The 8,116-nt window shown below is 37.7% G+C and overlaps 1 pseudogene; it reads right to left on the bottom strand.

The window, feature by feature from the left end:
* Window positions 1-7,223: 7,223 nt before the first annotated feature.
* LOC122901008 lies at window positions 7,224-7,768 on the bottom strand (annotated as a pseudogene).
* Window positions 7,769-8,116: the final 348 nt, after the last annotated feature.

Raw genomic sequence — 8,116 nt, 5'->3', positions numbered from 1 at the left:
GAAAGAGAATCCTCAAGCAGGCTCCATATCCAGTGCGGAACCCAATGCAGGGCTCTATCTCACAACCCTGAGATCATGACATGGGTCGAAATTGAGTCTGTCGCTCAATTGACTGAGCCACCCAGGCATCCAATACTTAGCAGACTTTTAAAAAACATACTTTCAAATGGATTATGTATGTCTTCATAACATTTTAAGATCATAAAGACTGGCATTCCCATTTTAGAGATGAAAGAACCACATATATCCATAAACTAATTTGATTCTCAACATGAAGGATGGTTGTTCCTATTTTTTATTTTAGAGAAAAACAAAACAAAACAAAACAAAAAAAACAACTGAACCTGTGAGAAGTTAAATTATGTGTCCATAGTCACTAAGTTGCCAAGTAGCCCATTTGTGATTTATAAATCCCAGTCTATCCAATTCCAAAGTCTCCGTCTTTCCATAGTTCTTCCAACATGTACCAAGATATAGCACAAAGAACACATACTGTGACTGGGAATAAAACTATTTTTTATTGGGGCGCATGGATGGTGCACTCAGTTGAACTTCAGACTCTTGGTTGTGGCTCAGGTTGTGCTCCCAGGGTCTTGAGACCCAAGCCCCAACTCAGGCTCCCAGCTCAGCATGTAGTCTGCTTAAGACTTTGTCTCCCTCTCCCTCTACTTCTCCAACCCACGCCTACACTCTCTTTCCCTGCTAAAATAAATAAATAAATTTGAAAAAATAAAAATAAAAAAAAATTTTAGTATCTGCTAAATATATCAAACTTTGTCATTTATCTTAACGATAATCCATACAAGTAGTTTTATTTTTTATTTTATTTTCTAAAGATTTTACTTCTTTTTTTGAGAAAGAGACACATAGTGACAGAGATAGCAAGAGAGAGCACAAGCGGGAAGGAGTGGGAGAAGCAGGCTCCCTGAGCAGGGAGCCAGCCATGGGGCTCCAACCTAGGACCCTGGGATCATGACCTGAACCAAAGGCAAGAGCTTAACTGACTGAGCCACCCAGATGCCCCACAAGTAGTTTTATTTATAATATGACTCACCAGTGGTGCTTAATGTATGGCAGGCATAATGTAAATTAGCAGAGGGGGATAAAAGTTTGAGAATATACATGACAAAACAGAGGACGATAGTCTAATCATACTACTACTAAGTGGGAGAGAAGATTTGAAATTACATCTGTAAGGCTCCAAAGAAATATTCACACAAAATATTCCTTCTAACTTTAATCATTGCCAAAAGAAAATATAAAATCTACATCTATTCCATAACTTTGCTGAATTTTCTCACAAGTATAGTTTTCCTGATTTTTTTTTTACATGAGACAATTATAAATTATAAGCCTATAAAGTTTTGATTCTCCATTAAATACTATGTTGGGAATGTAATAATTGGATTCTCTTTCCTCCCTTGACTATTCCAAGACCAGCTAGCTGTTCTGGTGTTGAGAATTATTCTTTGTTAGCTAAACTTTTTTGCATATAACTTCAATTATGTTATCATTCCAAGTTATTATGGTTTAACCACACTGGGTTTTATATTACTATATTAGTTATAAAAAGGAACATCATTCTGTATGTAAAGTATTTGAGTTACAGAGCACAATACAAAAAACGGGAAAAAACTTTTTTTTTTGGTCTTTACGAACTTTCTTGGCACCCAGTTTAAATATGAGGAAGTCGAATTGTGTTGGAGTGCCTCTTTCTCAAGTAAAATATTTTTTTTAGATTATTTATTTGACAGAGAGCAAGAGATCACAAGGAGGCAGAGAGGCAGGCAGAGAGAGGGAGAAGCAGGCTCCCTGCTGAGCAGAGAGCCTGATGTGGGGCTCGATCCCAGGACCCTGAGATCATGACCTGAGCTGAAGGCAGAGGCTTAATCCCCTGAGCCACCCAGGCGCCCCGTCTAGTAAAATATTTTTTACGGAAGCAATCTCCATGGTTAGATCACATTATATACTTCATACACACACACACACACACACACACACACACACACACACGTATGTATATATCTACTAAATAAACAGAAAATAGTTGTATTTGTGTGAAAAGAAGTAACAGGTAAAAAAGAAAAAAAATCTTGAATTTTAATCCTGGTTTTAGTAAAAACTTGCTGCGTGATCTTAAGCAAGAACACTCTCTGAGCGTCAGTTTCCTTTTTTATAAGACGGCATTAACTTCTTTTTTTGTTGTTTTTTTAGGATTTTATTTATTTATTTGACAGACAGAGATCACAAGTATGCAGAGAGGCAGGCGGGAGGCGGGGGGGGGGTGGTGGTGGAAAGCAGGCTCCCTGCCAAGTAGAGAGCCTGATGTTGGGCTCGATCCCAGGACCCTGGGATCATGACCTGAGCAAAAGGCAGAGGCTTAACCCACTGAGCCACCCAGGCGCCCCTAGATGGCATTAACTTCTACCTATGTGAAAATGTGAGGTGTCCACCTTAAAAATAAACCTTAATACTAAGAAACCCACCATGTCACTTTAGAAAGAGCATCACATAACAGTTCAGTTTATATTAGTCTTCTAGTTAAGTTAGACACTGCTGAAGAGCTAAAAAAGCAAAGAAGAGGCCAAGGCAGGAAATACCCTTTCCAGATCTTTCTATACCTCATTAAGTGATCATGGGAAGGTTATTTAGATTTTCTCTGTCCAGGTATGTCCTTCTGTAGTATGAGGAAGCTACCAGAATTTCTCTCTCTTTTTTTTTCTTCTTTTAATTCTCCCAAGCCTGGAAAAATGAACCACCTTGAAAGGCTCCAAATACTCTCATCAGTAATTTTACAATAATTAAAATCAGTTAATAAATTATTTCTTTTTTCCCTTCCTTCCTACCTTCTTCATTTCTCTCTTTCTTTTTCTTTCTCTCTCTCTTTCTTTCCTTCCATCCATCCATCCCTCCCTCCCTCCCTCTCTCTCTCTCTTTCTTTTACATTTCATTGCCTATAAAGTTTTGGCCTAGAGTAAACAAAATCAACTCCACTTAGTGAGAAATTTAAAAAATCAAATTGGCCATTTTATATTAATAACACAATTTCGACACAATTAATTTGCTGACTTATATGCGAGATTTCCATTTATTTGTTTCCTTCTACCCTACTTTTCTAAAGCCAGAGCTTCCACTAATGGCAGGCGCCACTGTTATTCGTGCCCTCCATCTTGATCATTTCCATGTACATTGGCCTGATTTAACAACTGCCAGCATCTCTTAGCCTGAGGGCTTTCCCGGCCAGTAAGGCCTGTTTTTCCTTCCCTTTTAGCAGATTGGAAATGCCTAAGAATTAATGGCCCTCCTGTGTAGCCCTCCCCTGAGGCTGTACAAACACCTGAGCCCCCTCTGAGCCACGGGTTCTATACATCTCCCAGAGTTCTCTAGCGGATTAAGGCTCAGTTGCCCTTTCTTGAATGCCTTCCTTCCCTGCCCCACTTTCCCACTTTCCTAGGCTATCTTCTGGGACCTGCCAAAGAAACTAAACACGAATCTCTGCTTCAGGGTTATTCTCATCCAAAAAGATAAAGATCTTAAGGTTTTGTAACACCAGAGGTCACCAGGAGCTCCTCAATACGACCTACTGCCTTGATATAAATCTCAAACATTGCTGCCAGGCTCCTATTTCTAAAGCCCAAATATGATTGGGTAATTTCTCTGCTTATTTTTTTTTTAGGTTGAAATTCGAACTCCTTAGTATGATATAAAAGATCTATGGAAATCTAATACTTGCCTAATCCTGCAGACTATCTTCCTTTTTTGTCCTGTGGTGAGAGTAGAGGAGACCCTGGAGAAGCAACATTTACTGGGCACGTACTATACTAGTACGTGCCCTAGTTGCCTGGTATGTGCTATACGGCCGTAGCACAAACCTACAAGGACAAGATGAATAATTTCCATTTTGCAGATGAGGAATTTGTCAGCAAAATAACTGCCTGAACTCAGTCACTCTGCCTCTGACCATCTAAGCCTTTACTGAAATTCAAGTCTAAGTGATTCCTAAACCCTTTCCATTCTGTGGTTTCCTCACTCACGGTGACCACACCCCCTGATTTACCTGGGACAGTGCTTGTTTGCTTGTGTTGACCCAGAGCAATTATGAAAAGCACTCCTTTTCACTCTCAAAAGTATTATCCTGGTTTTGTGGGTGAATTAAACGGCCCCTCTGGCCATAGTCTAAAACCACCATGCTATCCGCTGTTTCTGGCATGTGCTATACTCACGATTCCATTTCCTGCCATGTGCTGTTCCTTCTGCCTAAAATGTCCTTTCTTTCCCATTTCTCCTGGAAAAATGATGCCCAGAGCTCAGGACCCTGCTCTTCACTGTCGTCTCTGGGATGTCTTCCCATTATTCTAGCTACAGGCAAGGAGTTTGATGTTCTCCTCTGCGTTTCTCATACCCCATGTTTACCATTATTCTACTACAGTTTTTTGAGTATTTGTCAGTCTTCCTACCAGCCTGTGAATTTCTTAATGTTTGGGCTGTACCTTCATGATCTCTGTATACCCACAGTACCTATAATTTCCCATGGCCCAGAAGATGCTTATTAAGTATTTGTTGAATGATTGGATAAGTGACATAATAAAATCAGAAAAATCTAGTCACCTGCAGAAATTATTATAAAAAGTAGAAATGGGATCTTTCAAAAGGAGCAGATTTATACTAGCTTGCTCTGACTTACTTTACCTGGAAGCTGCTTAATTCTGAGCAAGTGTTTAGAGAGCCTCTGATCTGGCATCAGCATTCCTACCCAGGCTATCCTATTTCTATCATGTGCCTCAGGCTCCATTTAAGTGGTTAGGAGTCAACCTGTCTGAGTTAGAATCTTTGTTCCTCCATTTCCTACCCAGACTATGTGAAACCTTCAAGTTTCTTTCCCAAGAGGAAGGGTACCTCAGTGTTAATGGGTCTTGCCTAAGAAAGAGAAGGAGGAAAGTCATTTAGAAAACCTGAGAAGCTGCGCCACAGTGTGTCCAATATACTGACTCTCTAGGCTCCAATGTAAAAGGCTGCACTGATGCTCTCTGCATCAAAACTCATGACCAGCAGGCTATTCTCTAGGATTCTCTAGTCTTCTACTCTAGCCAAAGGAATTATATGCTTGCTAAGAAACACTTGTGTCAATTCCCAAATTTTTCTAGCACTTATATTTACTAGATTATACAATTTAATTAAATACCACATAAACTGAAAAACAGGCATGTGAAAAGGACAGATGTTTGTATGAAAAGCAAGGAGAGTTAAAGACTTAAGGTAAGTCTCTAAAAAGTGCTGTCAAAGTAGGCTTGTATTTTTAAGTGGCTTTTTAAAATTGAAGTATAGTTGACATACAACGTTATATTAACTTCAGGTGTAAAACACAGTGATTTGACTGTTAATACTACACATTACGCAATGTTCATGATGATACATATAGTTATCATCTGTCACCACAGGACGTTATCACAGTATTATTGCCTATTTCTCTTATGCTGTGTTTTCATCCTCATGACTTATTTATTTTATAACTGGAAGTTTGTACCTCTTAATCCCTTCACCTAAACCCTAAACTAAGCTTATTAAGAGAGATGACTCTAAAATATTTGCAAGGTGGCAATGTAAAAAGCCCTAAGATTCTGCACTTAGGTTGCTTCTCCCATGTCTTTACGTTCTTGCTTCAAGGAAAATCACATATAGAGAATGATCTATGTGGTAATGAGCGAAAGACAGTATGGAACTCTAGTTGGCAAATTCATAATCAAAGAAAAGCCCTTGGCTAACAACAACAAAATATTATTTTATGTATATCTTATTATAAACAAAAAATAATTTTTAGGGTAATATATGCAGTCTAACATTCTATGTTATTTAACCACCTTTTTAAATTTATCTACTATAACCAATAATATTATCAACTATAACCAATAATATAATCGACTATAACCAGATAGTTCTGATTACACTGCAGTAAAGAAAACCCTCGAGTCTCAGTGAATAACACCACAAACTTGATTTCTTGCTCATCCTAAGTCTTAGGTCCTGGAAACCTGTCTTCCATGGATGACGGTCTGAAGCACCTACCAATATGAAATATGCACTCTCCTAGGACAACTGAAAAAGGAAGAGAAAACACAGAGTCCTGCACAGCTCTTCAGTGCCACCTACAATTGGTGCACTTCTCTTCTGTACATTAGCCAAAGCAAGCCACATAACTACATCTAAACTCAAGGATGTGGAAGAGCCTAACGCTCTCATATGCCAGAAGGGGAGGAGGGTGAGAAATACTGGTGAGCAGCAGGGATGTCCACCACACCAACCTACTACTGTACCTAGCATGTGAAATAAGAGCCCCTCTGCTTGATGAAATGAACGATTTTAAGGCAGAGAAAGAGATCAGTTTTTCTTTAAATAATTAAAATAAATATTTAAAATTGATAGCTTAGTGATTATATTTTCAAGGCTATTCTTTATTTCTGAGAATGCATAACCAATTAAAGTAATTCTAGAGAAGACTTTTAAATAATACTTAAGTGATGAGCCCCCAAAGTTTAATTCAGTCCACACAATTTATTCTGTCATCAAAATGTAAAATGTATTTCCCTAATCACGCTTTCTGCTTTTATATCTAAAAAGTAAAGAATATTAATATATTAAAAACCTCATGCCAAAAAAAATCCATATATTATCAGTTGACTGCCAATATGGTGGAATCATTAAAAGACCTAAGATCCAGAAAGTTCAATTTAAAAATATTTTGAATTTCAAAAATGATTTTAAAAATCACCCAATAATAATCCCTAACATTTTTCTTTTCTTCTTCTTCCTCTTCTTCTCCCACTCCCACTCTCTCTCTCTTTTTTTCTTTTTGCATTATTATCTCATTTTTATTTCATTTCATAGCTACATTTTCAATGTCAATTTTCAGGGCAGCTGCATTTAGTGTAGATATTATATTTCATTTTTCATCTTAAAATACAGTATATCATAGAATTATATCTAACTTTTTAGACTTTTTAAGTACAGTAAATAGTGTTATATTAGTTTCAGGTGTACATTAGAGTGATTCAGCAATTCTATATATTACTCAGTGCTCCTCATGATAAATGAGGAGCACTGAGTAATATACAGAATTTTTTTTTACCTCAAATCAATACAGCTTTTATTGCATCTTTAAAATATCACAAATAAGTCTGAAAAATCATCTGGCATCTTGCTGTTTCTGTAACTGGAAAACTTAGATCTTATTCATCAGCCTGCAGAACTGTTCCTTTTTCAGGAATATAGATGCCATCCAAAAATTTTCTGATATCCTTGTTTTTCACTGTTGTGGCTTCCTGAATCAAAGCAGCTGAGTTTGATACAAGTTAAATGTCATTTCCTCAAGAATTAACTCATCTTTCTGGGCAAGCAACACCTGGCCTCATCTGAACCCTGCGAATATATTTTCACCCAAGAACAAGAGAATCATTCTCTTAAATAACACTGATGGGGAAGTGAGCATACACAGACCTCATCTTGTAATGGAAGCCCAGTGTAACACCCTTGATTGGGTTCTTTACATGACTACAGATAGTGCGAACAGTAGCCAATTCTTTTCTAGTTGCCTGCCATTTTTCAACTCAGAGCCTCTTCTTTTTTTTTCCAAGGAGACTGAGTTCTATGTTGATGTAATTGAAGTTCCATCAGGGTAACTCTGGGGTCCTTCACAGTAACAACAGTTTCCTTAAGAGTGATGCTGGCATTTTTCTGGAATGTCGACAGTCTGAGTGTCAAAAATGGTCTTCATTCTCACAATAGATGTGGCAAAAATGATTTTTATTCTTAATCCCCTTCACCCATTTCACCTATTCCTTCACCCACCTCCCCTCTTGTAACCATCAGTTTGTTCTCTATAGCTGAGTTTGTTTCTTAGTTTCTCTCTCTCTTTGTCCCTTTCTCCATTTGTTTTGTCTCTTAAATGCCATGTATTGAGAGACATCATATATTTGTCTTTCTCTGACTTATGTCACTTAGCATTATACTCTCTAGATCCACCCATGTGGTGGCAAATGGCAAGATTTCCTTCTTTTTTGTGGTTGAATAGTATTCCACTGTTTCTATGCATCATATCTTTATCCATTAATCTATTGATGGA

This window comes from Neovison vison, chromosome 1 (assembly GCF_020171115.1).
Source record: "Neovison vison isolate M4711 chromosome 1, ASM_NN_V1, whole genome shotgun sequence".
NCBI lineage: Eukaryota > Metazoa > Chordata > Mammalia > Carnivora > Mustelidae > Neogale > Neogale vison.
Note: the sequence above shows the minus strand (reverse complement) of the source record. Positions and strands in the feature narration are given on the sequence as shown.